This window comes from Salmo salar, chromosome ssa15 (assembly GCF_905237065.1).
Source record: "Salmo salar chromosome ssa15, Ssal_v3.1, whole genome shotgun sequence".
Taxonomy (NCBI): Eukaryota; Metazoa; Chordata; class Actinopteri; order Salmoniformes; family Salmonidae; genus Salmo; species Salmo salar.
In genome coordinates this window covers 81,843,977-81,864,488 of record NC_059456.1, presented here as the reverse complement: position 1 = coordinate 81,864,488, position 20,512 = coordinate 81,843,977, and the positions used below count along the sequence as shown (strand labels likewise).

Here is a 20,512-nt window from a genome sequence, read left to right as displayed (position 1 = left end):
ACTACTAATGTTAGGTAGCTAGCTAACATACCGGTACATACTGCTGTAATGATATGCTATGTGGTTCGTAAGGACAGTGTAGCTACCAAATTGTCAGCCAACATAACGTGTAAGGTAACTTATTTGAAAAGTCATTACTTTTTTTCATTGAGTAGCAAGCTACCCCTTGGTCGTTAGGGCAAATCTGGTCTGTGATAGGAGGGGGGGGGGGGGGGGTTTCACACCTAGCTCGGCTAAGAGACTATTCTTTAGTAAAAGTTGAATAGTCTATTGTTCAGCTATTAGCCCTCCTCCATAATTTGCAACAAATTGCTGTTCCTATCTCATTCCTTTCCCTCTTACACGCGTCATCATTCTGCTCCCGAGTGACTCGCTTGTGGGCGTGCTGGCAGGATATGGCAGCATCTTCGGTTGTGCATCAAGAATTCTGCATACAGTAGCACGTTTGTATGAAGTTGTGGTTATTCACAGGCAAATTGTTATATGCTATGGAGGTACATATGTGTCTTCTTGTCGAGAGCAACATTTTTTTTTTTTTCAATCAAAAAGAATTGTTCTGTAAGCAACTTTTTTCCAACACAAAGGAAGTCAAAACAGACACCTACGAAGATGGCATCTCAGGTAAGCAGCACTGGGCTGTATTGACGTATCCTAAAAATGACATCTGCTGCTTTAGATTGAACAGTCATATCTCAGTAATTGTTTTCATATCTATAAAAAATAAGCTGTTTTCTTTACTTTCAGAGAGCGAGCTGACTAAGGGGTGGAAAATGTAGATATTGCCAGATGTTCACTGTCCGAGGAACAGACTGTGGAAGCTTTATTGCTGGCAAAAGTGTCCATAACCAGAGGTAATTAAACTGCTCTGTGTTCTTTTTCTCCATCTCTGCCTGTCTTGTTGTACATGGAACCTGTCTCACATGCATTAATTAAAAAACCCTTAAGATGTCAGTTGCTAATTTTCAGATTTACACCACATAAACAAAGCCATTTTCACTGGACTATCTGTTGCTGCCAAGTCATGATTTCCCTGGGGTTAGCCTTGCAATAGCCAGGTGGTGAGACACATAGCCCTCTATATTTAAATGCTTCAGGTACACTCCAATAGGTGTCTGCATCACATACAGTATCTTCTATTGATATTATCTTCTATTGTTTGTCCTCGTGTCTGTTTTTCAGCATAAAGTACTCTCTAGCCACTTAGTGTAGACACCAGGTGAGACCACACACACACACACACACACACAATAACAGTCTCTCTTCTTCACTTCATCCCTCTCCCCCTCCTCCCTAAATCTTCTAGGGTATATCAGCTGTTTTGGTGAACCCTTCCCGCATCTGAACTGGCTGACACAGAGGGCACAGCATGATCATAGGTGAGATGTCACTTGGTCAGGTCAATCGGAGGTATTATTAAAGAGATGCTTTACATTGAAATACAGACAGAGATGTAGTAGTCCCAGAGTTAATGATCCAAGGTCAGTTTTGCATTTCACCTCCTGATTTAAGATTACTGAGAATAACATTAGAAAAGTTAGAATGAAAAAAACAAGGCTTAATCATGCTCTCTCGTCTGCAGGTATGTTTTGATGTGAGAGAGGAAGCCAATCCCGTCATCGCCACCTTACCCACTCTTAAGATATCCTTCGGGCCAACTGGGGGCCCAAGGCTGGTTAGGAGACGCCACAATTGTGATGAATTGAGAGAATATTAGGGTAGCACTGTAATTCATGAATCATATGCTGTCTGCCGCTGTTCTTACACCTCTCTCCCCACATCGTCTTTCTTCCTCGTTTGATAATGCACACCATATGTGCGTTGAAGTACAGATTGAACTTGTATTTATAATATTACAATTATCATAATTATAATGCATGTATGTATTTATAACACCTGGATAAAACACTAGCAACTTCTTTCAATAAAGCGTTTCACATTCTCCATTCTCCACTGGTTGAAGTTAAGTATCTCATTGAAATAATGGAGTTTGATATGACTGAAAAATAATGTCTCAGATTCCTACCTGAAATTAAGTATCTCATTGAAATACGATCCTGTGTCCTCGGATTAATGCAGTTAGATATGCACAGTTTTTTTCTGTATATATGAATTACAAATCAATCATGTTTCTAGTCTATTGCATAGTTACAATGTGTAATCATTGATGTCCCAGGAGCAGGAGTTGTAAACACTGTTGAAGTGTATAATTGTAATACATACATGCAGACACAGCATCATTCAAATAATGTAGTTTGATATGACTGAAAAATAATGTCTCAGAGATTCATACCTGAACCGCACCTTTATTTGCCAAAGAAGAGTACATGATCAGTAAATATATTCAATGTACAGGCTACAATGCGGGAATCTCATGTGTGGTAATAACTACAGTACATGTGTATATAGGACTTGCATCTTTGGCATAAAGAAGTTATTGTATTCTACTCTATCCATAGGCTTCATTAATGCCATTCAGACTTGAAGTTGATACAACTATGATAGCTCAGGTTCATAGATAGGTTCTGAACTAATATTCATACCAAACGTTTTAGGGCCCATACACAGATCAGCTACATACTGTAGCTAGCTACACATCCATAGACATACAGTTATTTTTATCCTCCACTACACAATATGCAAGTAAATCGTTAGCTAGATATGTTACTTCAGCTGCATTGCAAGGCAAGCTTACACAATTGTACATTTAATTTGCAGTAAATGCTTTAGTTAGCTAGATTCTTTACATCCACTGTTTCACAAGATGACAGCCTGGTTTTCTGGTTCTCAGGAGTCCCTAAAACATTAAACAACACGAATTACAAATTCATTCTCTTAACACTAGCTAGCTGGCTAATGTTAGCTAGTCAGATAACTTGCTAAATAGCGATTTTCGTAAATTAACTTTATGACAAAAGAATATGCACAAACGTTTGTCTCTACATTAACTAACATATTCCTCTCAATTGTACATTTTTTGCTTGACTCGTTATGACATAACAACTTACATCTGGTTCCACCATAATGTTTTGTCAGCCATCTTTGTGAAGAACGCCGCAAGGGTGGCTCGCGTCAAAATTCGTCATTGAAACCACTCAATATGATTGGTCATATAAAAACCTTGGGACCCAAATGCATAATGAGTGCTCTAACTCCCCCTTGTGGTGGTCTGGAGCAATGAAGCCGTGACGCTGGGTACCTCTAAGTCCCACGGTGCAAGCGAGCAACTTTTAAAGGAGTAACCACTGTACTGCCAAATTCTCTAAAACGACGTTGGAGGCGGCTTATTAACATAAAATTATCTGGCAACAGCTCTGGTGGACATTCCTGCAGTCAGCATGACAATTGCACGCTCCCTAAAAACTTGAGACATCTGTGACATTGTGTTGTGTGACAAAACTGCACATTTTAGAGTGGCCTTTTATTGCCCCCAGCACAAGGTACACCTGTGTAATGATCATGTTGTTTAATCAGCTTCCTGATATGCCACACCTGTCAGGTGGATGGATTATCTTGGCAAAAGAGAAATGCTCACTAACAGGGATGTAAACAAATTTGTGCCCAACATTTGAGACAAATAAGCTTTTTGTGTATATGGAACATTTCTGGGATCTTTAATTTCAGCCCATGAAACCAACACTTTACATGTTGCGTTTATATTTTTGTTCAGTATAGATGTCTTTGCTTGTTCATTGTTTTCATAATTGCCATGATGTTCATACACACAGATGAAACGGCACAAAAATGTGTAATGTGAGAAATATGCAAGCCGTTAAAAATAAACGCAAGGATTGGTCGATGGGGGAGAAGTATTCCCAGGAACTATGGTCTTACAAGTTGGCTGCAAAATAATTACATCTCCTGAGGATCAGGGGGAAACATTTTTTTTTAATGAAAATCCAGCAAGGCAGTAGTTACATGGGGCTCTGCGGGTGTTGCGGATCTTTTTCTCTCCCGCTCTCTCGAAAACAAGGAATAATTGCTATATCTTTCCAGCAAACAGAAAGATAATGTGAAACCACTTGTCATGTTGGGTTCCTACTGCTTTGTGTTGTGTTTTCTGGGGATGGGGGGGTAATGGAATTAAATGTTTCTTTTCACGCAACTAGAGGGTAAGGCATTCAACCCCAACCAAATAAAAACAAACTGGCAGAAACCTTGGTGGGTCTACCAGTATGTCGCCATGGTAGTGGTATCAACCGCTGTGCATTTTACTTTGCAGAGGGCACTCAAATAAGTTGTAGAGAAATGGAGAGCGCATTTCGCAGCATTGTTCGCTGTTTTAACCCAAGGAAGTCTGGCCTTGGAAATTCAATGGCTTTGCTGAACAAACTCAAGCTCAGTGTTGAAATGTTATGGGCCCGTATTCACAGTGTCTCAGTCTCAGGGTAGGAGGGCCAATCGAGAATCTGTTCCTCCCCCTTATGCAATATGATTTAAAATGCAAAAGCACTCCTACTCTGAGACACTTACTGAATACTAGACAAGCATGGCGTCGGAGGTAGAAGATGTGACTGAAAATGTAAGGTTTACTTTGAATGTGTAACGGTGGTTGGTAGCCACAATCTGCCTGCATATAGAGGATTGTAAAAGCTTTATGGTGAGATCCTCACTATTTGAAATACAATTTCTAAAATATTTACGTTTGTAAAGAGTGCGCTGGGAGTCGGGAAGCAAGTACAGGGAGTGAGTGTTTTAATAAATAAACAAACCAATAAACACAAAACACAACATGAAACAGAGTCAATAACACCTGAGGAAAGAACCAAAGGGAGTGACAGATATAGGGAAGATAATCAAGGAGGTGATGAGAGTCATGAGGCACTGGTGCGCTTGACAATGGTGACAGGTGTGCGGGATAATCAGCAGCCTGATGACCTAGAGGCTGGAGAGGGAGTATACTAATGATTTAGATAACACAATCCACAGTGAAATAGTTGACATTCCGGTTTTATTCAATGTGTTCAACGGTGATGTAGTAGTAAAGCAATTGGTAGGTAAACTCTGATTGCCATTCGCAGTGAATAAATGAATGCTCCCTATACTTTCAATGCATTTTTCTGCAAAAGGTGGGGAAAACCTCACACATCACAGTTCACAAGTGAACTGCATTTACCCTCCACTACACCCCTGGTGGTGAATGTTTCCAATAGTGGTTTATGAAGTACTGAATATACCCTGAGAGGCAGGTAAGTGTCACCTATTTTGTCAGACATATATGGTTATTCAGTCGTTTACCTCCAATGACAAGGATTGACTCCATTTCTGTGTTCCATTGTGCTTTTATGTTACATTATACCTAACGTAGCAGGCGTCAAAGAAACACCTGAAACTAGATCCCAAACATACTGGTCTTGATGAGAGAAAAAAAACTGTTGGGGGAGGTTCTTGAGGTTCTCTTCTGCACTGTTCAAACATTCCAATAAATGTTGAGGAGGAGTTAAGACAGAGTGCGGAAGTCACGTCACAGGCAACCATTCCATTTCCCCTGATATTAATGACGTGGCTGAATGAGACATGGCTGAACGATGGTACGAATAATATAAAGCTGGCGGGATTTTCCATGCACCGGCAGAACAGAGAAGCTATGTCTGGTAAGACAAGGGGTGAGAGTGTGTGTTTATTTGTCAATAACAGCTGGTGCGCTATGTCTAATATTAAAGACGTCTCGAGGTATTGCTCGCCTGAGGTAGAATACCTTATGATAAGCTGTATCTACCAAGAGAGTTCTCATCTATATTATTCGTTGCTGTTTATTTACCACCACAGAATGAAGATGGCACTAAGACCGCTCTCAACCAACTTTAAAAGGCCATAACCAAATAAGAAAAAGCTCAACCAGAAGCGGCGCTCCTAGTGGCCGGGGACTTTAATGCAGGCAAACTTAAATCAGATGTGTGCAACCAAAGAAAAAAATATCCTAGACCACCTTTACTCCACATACAGAGATACATACAAAGCTCTCCCCCGCCCTCCATTTGGCAAATCTGACCATAACTATATCCTCCTGATTCCTGCGTACAAGCAAAAACTAAAGCAGGAAGTACCAGTGACTCGCTCAATACGGAAATGGTCAGATGACACGGATGCGACACTACAGGACTGTTTTGCTAGCACAGACTGGAATAGCACAGACTGGAGCATGTGTCCCCGGATCCTCAAGAGGTTCTACAGCTGCACCATCGAGAGCATCCTGACCGGTTGCATCACTGCCTGGTATGGCAACTGCTTGGCATCTGACCGTAAGGTGCTACAGAGGGCAGTGAGTACGGCCCAGTACATCACTGGAGCCAAACTTCCTGCCATCCAGGACCTATATAATAGGCAGTGTCAGAGGAAAGCCCATAAAATTGTCAGAGACTCCAGTCACCCAAGTTATAGTTTTCTCTGCTACCGCACAGCAAGCGGTCTAGGACCAAAAGGCTCTTCAACAGCTTCTACCCCCAAGCCATAAGACTGCTGAACAATTAATAAAATCGCCACCGGACTATTTACATTGACCCCCCCCCTCACTTTTTTACACTGCTGCTACTTGTTGTGTATTTTCTATGCATATTCACTTCATCCCTACCTACATGTACAAATTACCTCAACTAACCTGTACCCCTGCACATTGACTTGTTACCGGTACCCCCTGTATATAGCCTCGTTATTCTTATTGTGTTACTTTTTATTATTCTTTTTTACTTTAGTCTATTCGGTAAATATTTCCTTACTCTTCTTGTACTGCACTGTTGGTTAAGGGCTTGTAAAGTTAGCATTTCACAGTAAGGTCTACACTTGTATTTGGCGCATGTGACAAATAAAGTTTGATTTGATTTGAAAACTGTAACATCCGGTTGTGGGGACTCGGCAGAGGCTACCCTATACCTGATGAAAAACCACTACAGGTTGCAAGAAAACGCTGCTATCTATTTATTTTTTAAACAAAGTGTGGTGGCAGAGCACACTGTCCCATAACTGGTAACTTAATTTGCGTTTAAATAGAAAAACACTGACCAAAACATTTGGCTGATGATGGGATGAAGTTTGTCAGCAGTGATGTGTGATTTACCATGGCTTTTGATTTGGGGTTTGATTTATACAAAATTATACCCTCAAATTAAAGCTGACCGTCTGCACTTTAACTGCATAGTCACTGTATCATTTCAGTGCTTGAGTACAGAGCCAAAACAATCTAAATGTGTCACTGTCCTAATACTTTTGGACCTCACTGTATATTGAGTTGGGTCACTCACATGTTCAAGGCTCGATTTTCTCAAAACCGACCGAAGGCTTTTCTGAATTGAAACAAGTTAGAAACTCTGAGTTGATGTTTGCAAGGTAGAACTCCGTTTATCAAGTTTTTTTAATCTTTATTTTATCCATCATGTATTAGATCATTGGTAACACTTTGAGTTCCTCTTACAATGGTGTAATTGCACTGTAGTTTCTCTTGTAACAATATTGTATTTTTTTCAAATCAAATCAAATTGTATTTGTCACATGGGCCGAATACAACAAATGTAGACCTTACCGTGAAATGCTTAGTTACAAGCCCTAAACTAACAATGAAAGTTAAGAAAACATTTAGTAAATAAAATAAAGTAAAACAAATAAAAACGTTTTAAAAAATGGAACACAATAAAATAGCAATAACGAGGCTATCTATGTTTGGGGGTACTGGTCAATGTGAGGTAATTTGTACATAGTGACTATGCATAGATAATAAACAGTGAGTGGCCTTAGTGTAAAAACAGGGTGTCAATGTAAATGGTCCAGGTGCCCATTTGATTAATTGTTCAGCAGTCTTGTGGCTTGGGGGTAGGAGCCTTTTGGTCCTACACTTGGCGCTCTGTTACCGCTTACCGTGCGGTAGCAGAGAGAGTCTATAACTTGGGTGACTGGAGTCTTTGACCATTTTTTTAGGGCCTTCCTCTGACAACGCCTAGTATATACGTCATGGATGGCAGGTAGCTTGGCCCAAGTGATGTACTGGGCCGTACGGCCTACCCTCTGTAGCGCCTTACGGTCAGATGCCGAGGTCAGATGCCGAGCAGTTGCCATACCAGGCGGTGATGCAACAGTTGTTAACTGTGTAGTTACAATGTAATTACTTTAGTAGTGAAAGTTATGGAACAATGACTGTGTGTAGAGGTAGAAGCACAAAAACAAACTATAATTTTTTATTTAAACTTAAGTGCTCTATTGTCCCTCGTTTTCAATGGCCATTATTGTTTACTTTGAAATGGTCATTCAATCATGTTAATTAATATAAACTGGTTGCTGCTATTTGAATACATCCATTAACACATTTATTTTACAAAATGCATTTACTCAACAGGACGAACACATTGATAAAGGAGGGTGTAAAATGGGAAGTATCTTGCCGAATTTCAGGAAAACTAATAATGTTTACTTTAGGTAGGTTAAATTCATTACTCCACCAGGGTTTCAAACAAAGACCCTTGAGCTGTCCATACAATCCATGCCGTCATTTTCTATTATCGGACAGCTGCAAAGAGCCCTCCATCATTTCCTCAAGGCATTTATCTCAACCCCCAATTTATTACGCTTCACCTTTTTTTAAGAGGCAATCAGGGCTTTCCAAAGGGCTTGTGAAGTCATTTTCTGTGGTTTACCACTGATGAGTCTCTGAGGACGTCTCCTTCCATCAGTTAAGAGGAGTTTGTTAGGTGAAATGTGCTGCGTCGGGCTTTATTCTCTGCACCATTTCTTTTCAGTTTTCCCTTGCCCTCCCACACTTAATTGGCCATTATCTATTGGTAAGCCCTTCCATCCCGGCTTAAACCTTGAGCAGCAACTGCTTCCAGGTTCAACAGACAGCTATAATACAGGTTTAACAAGACCTCCAGGACTCAAGATCTAAGGAGTTTCTACAGCGTTTGAGTTCCTATATTCAGTGTTTGATTCGTCAATGTGAGGCCATAAAAGATAAGATTCAGGAAGGATGGTCCAGCCTTGATCATGTATGTTTGGAGTGGGTAAGAAAGGCCCCAGCAGTTGAGCAGATGTGACAAAATGTCCTATTGTAAAAATGTTATACCTAAAACAGGGTCATATTCTAGTGTGACAGCATTGCTGTACTGTAACTAGTGACGGAGGGTTATTTTCTGCAGATTGCAGTAGACAACGCAAATTTATGAATTGTCTGAAATGAGCTCCAGTTTCGCAGATACCTTTCATAAACAAAAATCTGACAAACACATCTAGTTCCTTCAGTGAATATATTGAATCTCCTAAACGTTATTTCCATTTAATTCCACAGATGCACATAATCCAGATTTATAGTCATCTGATGTGAAATACAGTGTTGATATTGAGACAACTGTCCTATGGACATATGACAGCTGTCCTAATATGGACACTAGAAATCTCTTCAAGTAGGGACTTTCCTCAAATCAGTTCATTAGAAAGCCATTATTGACAATATATAGTTCTCTCATCCTCCTCCCTGGATTTACCAACTGTATAAGGTGTTTCCGGTAACACTTTAATTGACACGTAGTCTCAGAATTAGTTAAGACACGTTTTGACATGGTTAACAGCTGACATGTGTCATAAAATGGTCATAACACTGTCATGACACATGTATTTAGATCTGTTGTGACACATTGCATTATTTTATGGCTGGTTATGACACCTACATAATAGTGTTAAAACCCACAAAACCTACCATGATTTTGTGGGTTTTATGGCTGGTTAGGACATCTACATAAGAGTGTCAAAACCCACAAAACCTACCACACAAGGCAAAACATTCCATTACACCATAGCCTACTTCTCAACAGTATTTTTATTTTACATAACATTTTCAGAAATTGACCATATTCAATTATCATAGTAATTGCGTACACATTGACGTCAGATATGCATCTACCCCAATGCCTTATTGCTGATGACTGGGTTGAATGCAGGAACAGATTTCAGGAGCAGGATAAGACAACCTCTTTTTGAGTGATGACTGACATAAGGGCATGTATGTGATAAGCCTATCTGGATTATATGATTATGATGGACATAATGCTTCATGAAAGTGTTATTGTCACGGCTGTCGAAAGGATCGGACCAAAGTGCAGCGTGTGTTTTCGTTCCACATATTTATTTAATCCGTGAAAACTATGCAATACATCAAATAACTGAAATCTACAAAATAACAAACCGTGACACAGAGGAGAAACAAACACTACTCACAAATAATCACCCACAAAAACAGGTGGGACAAACATCAACTTAAATGTGACCTCCAATTAGAGACAACGACGACCAGCTGCCTCTAATTGGAGATCATACCAAACAAAACCAACATAGAAATACAAAACTAGAAACTGAACATAGAAATACAAAACATAGACAAACACCCCTGTCACGCCCTGACCTACTCTACCATAGAAAATAACCACTTACTATTGTCAGGATGTGACAGTTATAAAGTGTATTTTCTTAGTCCAATTACAGTGACAGTATGGGAATATTTCTTCATAACAGTGTAATACTTCTTGGCAGGGAAAAAACAAATTTGAATACATGTGGGTTTTGACACTCTTATCACATAACCAGCCATAAAATAATGCTATATACTTTGTCACAACAGGTGAAAATATGTCATGACAGGGTTATGAACATATTATGACATGGTTATGACTCTGTCATAATGTGTTATGAAGCTATGTGTCAAGTAAAGTGTTTCCTTTACCTCATGTTGTTTGAAACCACCACTTCATGGCTCCCTGCTGTGACAACAACAATGCATGTGCAGAGAAAGGGTGTTATGTGATAACGTATAATTAATTTGATTATTCATTATGACTATAAAACAGGGTTAAGCAATAAATGTACAGGATGAATGATTAATGAAGATTTTGGCAAAATGGTAAATTAAATCAAATTAAGAAACGAAGGGAAAATGTGTTGGGTATTTAAGTAGCATTTGATTGAACGGACAAAAGACAAGCAGTTATTTAAAAGTCCTAAACTAACAGAGGCCTGTATTTTTGGGAGAAAAAATGCCTAATAATAGAGTAATAGATACGTTTTTACACGTTCACAGTTTAATCAAAGAAAATATAGGTTAGATGGAGCTGGATACTCTTATGTTTAGTCTGCCTGCACCCCAATGCTCTTCAGAGAGCTCTGCATGCACAAAGAGTCCAAAAAAGGATTTCAGTAGTCCAGTGTTTGACAAGGTCACTGCGGGGGGTGGCCTTGAATTGTTATTTGGTTCATAAATGACAGCAACCACGCCAGGGTCGAAGGTCTAAACATGAGGTGCTGTTTTCACACGTTCAGTTTTGTAGTCCTGGGACAGAAATAGGTGAGGCTTCCGTTCAGGAAAGCTGTGATTGGTTCAGGTGAGGGAACGGTTTCGGGAGCTGAGTCCGCCCACATTCATCGCCAGCATAGACTGCAAGATTGCTTTGTGTACACTTTTATAAACTCTTTAAACGTTTGAATTAAGACAGTCTGATTGTACAGATACCAAACAGTATACTTTTATGTGAATGAATAAGGGCAGCAAAATAGCACCACATATTATTTTACATTATTGTCTTATTGTACACACATCACAACACTTCTACCCATGTAATTTTCAGTCAGTTTACGCAGTTTCCTTCAGAGAGTTTATTTGCCACTTTGTGTAGTCCATTGTTCTACAGTGAAGAGAGATCCTTGTTTGGCAAGACAACAAGTTGTCTAAAGACTTGTGAGGTGGGTAGATTGATGAATGCCAGCAAAGGCAGAAGTTCCAAAGTTAAAATGGACTTTGTTTTTTACTTTCTTGCTGGACAGACAAACTAAGTCCAAACCTGACATCTCTAGATTTCTCACCCACAGCTTAACTAGCTTGTCTTGTTGTTTTCCTCCAAAGTACTGTATCCAGCAGGCCCTTATCCGGACATACAAAGTTAGCAGCACCTGCAAATGCGGCTGTGTCTGTGGACAGATCCTTACAGCTTGTACTTAGCCCTGGGAAATGATGGTTGTTGTTGTGTGAGCTCTCTGAGCTAAGGAGAGGGGGGAGCTATCTGCAGGCTGCTTTGTCAACCCCGCTGACTTTTCTTGGCACAGGAAAGGTGGTTTGGAACTCTCTACACCACGTGTGTCCTCCCCTGACCCCGTAATGGAAAACACAGAGTCATTATAATCTAATTAGCCAGACTAATGTCACACTGGAGAAAGCCATGAGACCAAGACACCAGTCTCTTCCATGCTTTCCGGTCTCTCAGTGAGGCTGCTTGGTAGAGGTGTAACAATAAAATTTTTACAAATATCCCCAAATTACCATTAAATTGTTCATTGTACTTAGTACTTAGATTTTAGGGACAACCTGGTCTTTAAAATATAATTTCCTTAATCTTTAAGTCCATTGATGTAACTGTGAGTCAATCTAATTAACATAATTCAAAATCCCCATCAAAATCCATCTGTTTAAGCTAGAGATAATGTATCTGTTGCGCTTTGTCTCAATCCACCTCATCAATCAATCAAATGTATTTATAAAGCCCTTTTAACATCAGCCGATGTCAAAGTGCAATACAGAAACCCAGTCTAAAACACCAAACAGTAAGCAATGCAGATGTAGAAGCACCGTGGCTAGGAAAACTCCCTGGAAAGGCTGGAACCTAGGAAGAAACCTAGAGAGGAATCAGGCTCTGAGGAGTGGCCAGTCCTCTTCTGGCTGTGCCGGGTGGAGATTATAACAGTAGATGGCATCTGCCTAAGTCGGCCGTCCACATCTGCGGTGGAAAGTGGCAGAGCTACAGTGCTTTTTGTCAGACCAGGAGACATCCCGAAAAATCGGTCTTCTCACTAAAATGCCTCTAGCATCCGATTTGGCCTGAACAACTAATATGACCACTCTATGGAAAGAGGAGATTCTCCCGAATACAATGGTGTTCTCCATTTTGCTCTATGACCCCACAAGTGTCACGGGACTCGTTTGAAGGTAACCCTGTACCCGTTTAAAAAATGTATGGAACTATGGAAGAAGTTTTGAGCCCCCCAAAAAAGGGGTTAAATATGTGTCAACAAATATTTCTTGAGCTTTCTTATACTGTCCTGTCCTGTCACGTCCTGACCATAGAAGCTTTTATTTTCTATGGTAGAGTAGGTCAGGGCGTGACGGGGTTGTGTCTAGTTTAGATTTTCTATGTTGTCATGTTCTTGTTTCTGTATTTCTATGTTGGGTTTTTGGGATGATCTCCAATTAGAGGCAGCTGGTCATCGTTGTCTCTAATTGGAGATCATACTTAAGTAGTTGTTTTTCCCACCTGGGTGTGTGGGAGATTGTATTTTGAGTTAGTGTATGTTGTACCTTTTTGTCACGGTGTGCTGTTTTTGTTTATTAGTTTATTGTATGTCTTGCATAGTTTCACAGTTAAATAAAGATGTGGAACAATACACACGCTGCGCCTTGGTCCCATTCTTAAAACAGCCGTGACATATACAGTTGAAGTCGGAAGTTTACATACACCTTAGCCAAATACATTTAAACTCAGTTTTCACAATTCCTGACATTTAATCCTAGTAAAAATTCCCTGTTTTAGGTCAGTTAGGATCACAACTTTATTTTAAGAATGTGAAATGTCAGAAAAATAGTAGAGAGAATGATTTATTTCAGCTTTTATTTCTTTCATCACATTCCCAGGGGGTCAGAAGATCACATACACTCAATTAGTATTTGGTAGCATTGCCCTCTCTCTCCCGCAGAGGGGAAGAGGGGTGAAGTTGGCAGTTTTATGATGGTCGTAAATACCTGCAGGAACTCTCTCTCCCACACAATGCAAGGGAAGTGAAAAATCCCTTCTTTACAACAGAGAGATTTTTTAGTACTGTGACATCCAAGACTGGATGTCTTATTTCTGTAATCCAAGCAGTTGGAAGGGTCCGTGGGTACTTAAAGAACAATCAAGTCAAATTTGTTACCAATTTGGATGTAACTAAGGACAGTAATAACAAAACTGTATCTCTGAATGTGTATATTTCCCAGTTGTCAGGTTCACATCCAAATGTTGTGGTTCTAATATGATTAAATATGAAACTATTTGTGAGAAGATTAAATGTGATCTTAGCCTTCTAAATGACAAAATGGAACGTCCCTTTTTCAAGAGTGCATACCCCCCTGAATATGTTACAAATGGATAATTAAGAAATCTACAACACTAAAGACTACACATATACAGTCTGCAGCTGTACTGTATATGTAAAATAGTCTAGTAAATTTGACCGAAGACAAGATCAGAAATATTTCCCTATCAAATGACCATTGGTACCTCTGACTTACCATTATAACAGAACCTCCGAGAAATATGAGAAGCTCCAGTTACAAAATACATTGTGACTTCTGGGGAACACAACCAGAGACTTCAGATGAATTACTCTCCACAGAAAATGGACCGGGCAACTTCAACAGAGAGAGACGACAAGACATACAAGCGTAAATATGTACATTGCAATTATTTTTGAATGAGCAGCTGTTCATGTGCAAAGTATTAGCATTTCCAGGAGCATAGTTATCAACTGTATGTAGTGGGTCCATTCTGTCTTTCCCGCTCTATCTGTCCCCACCCCTTTCCATTGTCTACCAAGCAGTCATATCAGGTTAGTCCACTAGGGACTTTTCATTGCATTGTGTAGAAAATAATGTGTAAGCTACCCTGTTTGTGTGTTTATGTAATTCTGTGTGATTATTTAGTTAGCTAGTAAATAAATAATTAAACCAATTTTGTACATCGCTGATTAATCATTTATGATGGGGGTTCGTGCAGATATCCAAGAGTTTTGCGACATTCAGAATGAGACTGATAAAAGGTAACAATTAATTAATGACTGATTGATGACTGAAATGTAAGAGAAACGTTATATCTTTGAGTTAATTCGGAAAATGTTAACTCGTTAAATTAACTTTTTCCATGGTGCCCCAAGATTGCTAATGAGTTAATTGTTACAGGAGTAATTTAATCATCATAATAATTAAACATAGTTAATTGATTTGATAAAATAATCATCATCACATTAACCTCTATGGGCTAGGTGGGACGCAGGCGTCCCACCCGTGGTGCACTCCATCAACAGCAGGTGCATTTCAAGAGCGGCAAATTTGAATCCAAATAAATGTCAAAATTCAAATTTATCAAACATACAACTATTTTACACCCTTTGAAAGATAAACATCTCCTTAATCTAACCACGTTTTACGATTTCAAAAAGGTTTTACGGCGAAAGCATAAATTTAGAGTATGTTAGGACAGTACATTTACAAGAGTTGTGTGTAATGTTTTGTCAATTCAAAGACAGGGTCACCAAAACCATAAAACCAGCTAAAATGATGCACTAACCTTTTACAATCTCCATCAGATGACACTCCTAGGACATTATGTTAGACAATGCATGCATTTTTAGTTCTATCAAGTTCATATTTATATCCAAAAACAGCGTTTTACTATGGCATTGATGTTGAGGAAATCGTTTCCCTCCAATAACCGGCAGTCAAGTCAGCGTCACAAATGAAATAATTAAAATTAGAAAACATTGGTAAAATATTATATTGTCATTTAAAGAATTATAGATTTACATCTCTTGAACGCAATCAACTTGCCAGATTTAAAAATAACCTTACTGGGAAATCACACTTTGCAATAATCTGAGCACTGCGCCCAGAAAAATACGCGTTGCGATACAGACTAGTCGTCATGTTGGGGAGATCTAAAATCGAAAATACTATGTAAATAATCCATTACCTTTGATTCTCTTCATCAGATGTCACTTCCAGGTATCACAGGTCCATAACGAATGTAGTTTTGTTCAAAAAAGCTCATCATTTATGTCCAAAAATCTCCGTCTTGTTAGCACATGATCTAAGCCCGCCGGACTTCACTTCATGAACGAGGGGAAAAAATATATTTACGTTCGTTCAAACATGTCAAACGTTGTATAGCATAAATCATTAGGGCCTTTTTTAACCAGAACATGAATAATATTCAAGGTGGACGAATGCATTCTCTTTTATAACGTATTGGAACGAGGGTACCCAACATGAACTCGCGCCAGGTGTCTAATGGGCCATCATCGTTCCATGGCTCTTGTTCGGTCAGATCTCCCTCCAGAAGACTCAAAACACTTTGTAAAGGCTGGTGACATCTAGTGGAAGCAATAGGAAGTGCCAAAATATTCCTCAGCCCCTGTGTTTTTCAATGGCATAGGTTTAAAGGTAATACAACACATCAGGTATCCACTTCCTGTCAGAAAATGTCTCAGGGTTTTGCCTGCCAAATGAGTTCTGTTATACTCACAGACACCATTCAAACAGTTTTAGAAACTTTAGAGTGTTTTCTATCCATATATAATAAGTATATGCATATTCTAGTTACTGGGTAGGATTAGTAACCAGATTAAATCGGGTACATTTTTTTTATCCAGCCGTGCAAATACTGCCCCCTAGCCCTAACAGGTTTGGTACCAAAGACACAACAGCATGATTAAATAGATTAAGGGTTGAAAGAGGCAGAGGCTTGAATCAAGTAGGTCCAAGATTCTATATTCCAGGACTTCTATAGTAAGACTTACATAAGATAGAGATAAACAAATAACAAAATAATGGGAAAATAATACTATCTGCAAAAAAAAGAGAGCATTTACTGCTTCTGCATTAAACAGGTGCTAGAAATTGCAAGAGAAAACAGTGATGCCTCTTGGCTGTTTGTTCCATTTGTTTATTAGGATCCCCATTAGCTTTTGCGAAAGCAACAGCTACTCTTCCTGGGGTCCCCAAAAAAACACAAAGTAAGACAAGTAACAAAACACTGATACATTGATAGACAAGGAAAGTCCCACAAATGTAAAATACAACGCCATACAAGCAATGCAACAAACAAATTATAAAACAATACAGAAACAAAATAATGTGTGAGTTAGAGTGTGTCTGTCTATGCTTGTGTTTTTGTATGTGTCCCCTCACAGTCCCTTCCGTTCCATGAGTTGTTTTTTAAAGGTCATTTTGCTGTTTGCTTGAGTAATTGGAGATGGAAAGGAGTTCCATGCAATCATGGCTCTGTAAAAAATGTGCGTTGCTGGGAATTTGTTTTGGACTTGGGCAATTTGAATAGACCCCTGGTGACATGTCTTGTTGGGTATGCACAGTATGGGTGTCTGAGCTGAATAATATTTGAAATCTGGAATTTTAACTTCTCTAGGGCCGGCGGGACGAAATCATCCCACCTACGTAACAGCCAGTGGAATCCTGTGGCGCGTTATTCAAATACCTTAGAAATGCTATTACTTCAATTTCTCAAACATATGACTATTTTACAGCATTTTAAAGACAAGACTCTCGTTGATCTAACCACACTGTCCGATTTCAAAAAGGCTTTACAACGAAAGCAAAACATTAGATTATTTCAGCAGAGTACCCAGCCAGAAATATTTAGACACCCATTTTTCAAGCTAGCATATAATGTCACAAAAACCCAGAAGACAGCTAAATGCAGCACTAACCTTTGATGATCTTCATCAGATGACACACCTAGGACATTGTTATACAATACATGCATGTTTTGTTCAATCAAGTTCATATTTATATCAAACACCAGCTTTTTACATTAGCATGTGACGTTCAGAACTAGCATACCCCCCGCAAACTTCCGGTGATTTTACTAAATTACTCACGATAAACGTTCACAAAAAGCATAACAATTATTTTAAGAATTATAGATACAGAACTCCTCTATGCACTCGATATGTCCGATTTTAAAATAGCTTTTCGGTGAAAGCACATTTTGCAATATTCTAAGTAGATAGCCCGGCATCACAGGGCTAGCTATTTAGACACCCAGCAAGTTTAGCACTCACAAAAGTCAGATTTACTATAAGAAAAATGTTATTACCTTTGGTGTTCTTCGTCAGAATGCACTCCCAGGGCTTCTACTTCAATAACAAATGTTGGTTTGGTCCCAAATAATCCATCGTTATATCCAAATAGCGGCGTTTTGTTCGTGCGTTCAAGACACTATCCGAAAGGGTAAAGAAGGGTGACGAGCATGGCGCATTTCGTGACATTTGTTTTTTAAATATTCCATTACCGTATTTCGAAGCATGTCAACCGCTGTTTAACCTGTTAGGGCTAGGGGGCAGTATTGACACGGCTGGATAAAAAACGTACCCGATTTAATCTGGTTACTACTCCTGCCCAGTAACTAGAATATGCATATAATTATTGGCTTTGGATAGAAAACACTCCAAAGTTTCTAAAACTGTTTGAATGGTGTCTGTGAGTATAACAGAACTCAAATGGCAGGTCAAAACCTGAGAAGATTCTGTACAGGAAGTACCCTGTCTGACCATTTCTTGGCCTTCTTTGTCATCTCTATCCAAAACAAAGGATCTCTGCTGTTACGTGACACTTCCTACGGCTCCAATGGGCTCTCAGAAGGCGGCAAAAAGCTGAATCATGGCTTTGCAGGCTCTGGCTGAAAAAAAGTAGCGCGTTTGGGTAGTGGCTGGTTACAGTACTGTGAGACTCAAGCGCGTGCCCGCGTCGACCGAACACTTTGTTTTCTTTCCTCTGTTTACCTAAACGCAGATTCCCGGTCAGAATATTATTGCTTTTTCACGAGAAAAATGGCATAAAAATGGATTTTAAACAGCGGTTGACATGCTTCGAAGTACGGTATAGGAATATTTAGAATTTTTTGTCACGAATTGGGCCATGCTCGTGACCCTTATTTACACTTCGGATAGTGTCTTGGAACGCACGAACAAAACGCCGTTATTTGGATATAACGATGGATTATTTTGGACCAAACCAACATTTGTTATTGAAGTAGCAGTCCTGGGAGTGCATTCTGACGAAGACAACAAAGGTAATCAAACTTTTGTAATAGTAAATCGGAGTTTGCTCAGGGCTAAACTTGGTCGGTGTCTAAATGGCTAGCCGTGATGGCTGGGCTATCTACTGAGAATATTGCAAAATGTGCTTTCACCGAAAAGCTATTTTAAAATCGGACATCTCGATTGCACAAAGGACTTCTGTATCTATAATTCTTAAAATAATTGTTATGTTTTTTTGTGAACGTTTATCGTGAGTAATTTAGTAAATTCACCGGAGGTTTGCGGGGGGTATGCTAGTTCTGAACGTCACATGCTAATGTAAAAAGCTGGTTTTTGATATAAATATGAACTTCATTGAACAAAACATGCATGTATTGTATAACATAATGTCCTATGTGTGTCATCTGATGAAGATCATCAAAGGTTAGTGCTGCATTTAGCTGTCTTCTGGGTTTTTGTGACATTATATGCTAACTTGAAAAATGGGTGTCTGATTATTTCTGGCTGGGTACTCTGCTGACATAATCTAATGTTTTACTTTCGTTGTAAAGCCTTTTTGAAATCGGACAGTGTGGTTAGATTAACGAGAGTCTTGTCTTTAAAATGTTGTAAAATAGTCATATGTTTGAGAAATTGAAGTAATAGCATTTCTAAGGTATTTGAAAATCGCGCCACTGGATTACACTGGCTGTTGCGTAGGTGGGACGAATTCGTCCCGCCTAGCCCAGAGAGGTTAAAATCCATTTTTATGCCATTTTTCTCGTAAAAAAGCGATAATATTCCGACCCGGGAATCTGCATTTAGGTAAACAGACGAAAGAAAATAAAGCATGGGGTCGACTCGGGCACGCGCCTAAGCCCATTGTCCTCTGATCGGCCACTTGCCAAAAGCGTAAATGTGTTTCAGCCTGGGGCTGCCTCGATATCATTCAGCTTTTTCCCGGGCTCTGAGAGCCTATGGGAGCCGTAGGAAGTGTCACGTTACAGCAAAGATCCTCAGTCTTCAATAAAAAGAGCCAAGATGAACAACAACTTGTCAGACAGGCCACTTCCTGTTCAGAATCCTCTCAGGTTTTTGCCTGCCATATGAGTTCTGTTATACTCACAGACACCATTCAAACAGTTTTAGAAACTTTAGGGTGTTTTCTATCCAAAGCCAATAATTATATGCATATTCTAATTACTTGGCAGGAGTAGTAACCAGATTAAATCGGGTACGTTTTTTATCCGGCCGTGTCAATACTGCCCCCTACCCCCAACAGGTTAAGCACAGTAATATTTATCATAAAAACTAGAAGAGAATCAGTTAATCTTTATTTTGTTGATGTTAGTTCTGTATGTACAGTTAAGGGCAAGGCGTGCTGCTCTGTTTTTAGCCAGCTGAAGCTTTGCTAGGTCTTTCTTTGCTGCATTCTAACATATTACCGGACATAAATCAAGATGGGACAAGACCAGAGCCTGAACAACTAGTACAGTTGATTTGTGTCAAACACCAAACAGCTTTTAATAACACACACACCCCTCCCCATTCTTCATAGCAACTTTGTAAATATGACTTGTCCATGATAATTGACCATCCAATGTTATACCTAGGAGTTAAGCTTCCTTAACTTGCTCAATGATCACACTCTTTATGTACTCTAGTTGAAGTTTTGGTCTTACAGAATGTTTTGAACCAAATACAATGCGTT

General features: G+C 39.4%; 1 long non-coding RNA gene across 1 annotated transcript; it reads left to right on the top strand.

The window, feature by feature from the left end:
- Positions 1–811: 811 nt before the first annotated feature.
- Positions 812–1,712, top strand: LOC123727137 (uncharacterized). The gene is made up of 3 exons (XR_006759086.1): positions 812–851; positions 1,304–1,376; positions 1,580–1,712. It is a non-coding gene; the product is annotated as an uncharacterized lncRNA (long non-coding RNA).
- Positions 1,713–20,512: the final 18,800 nt, after the last annotated feature.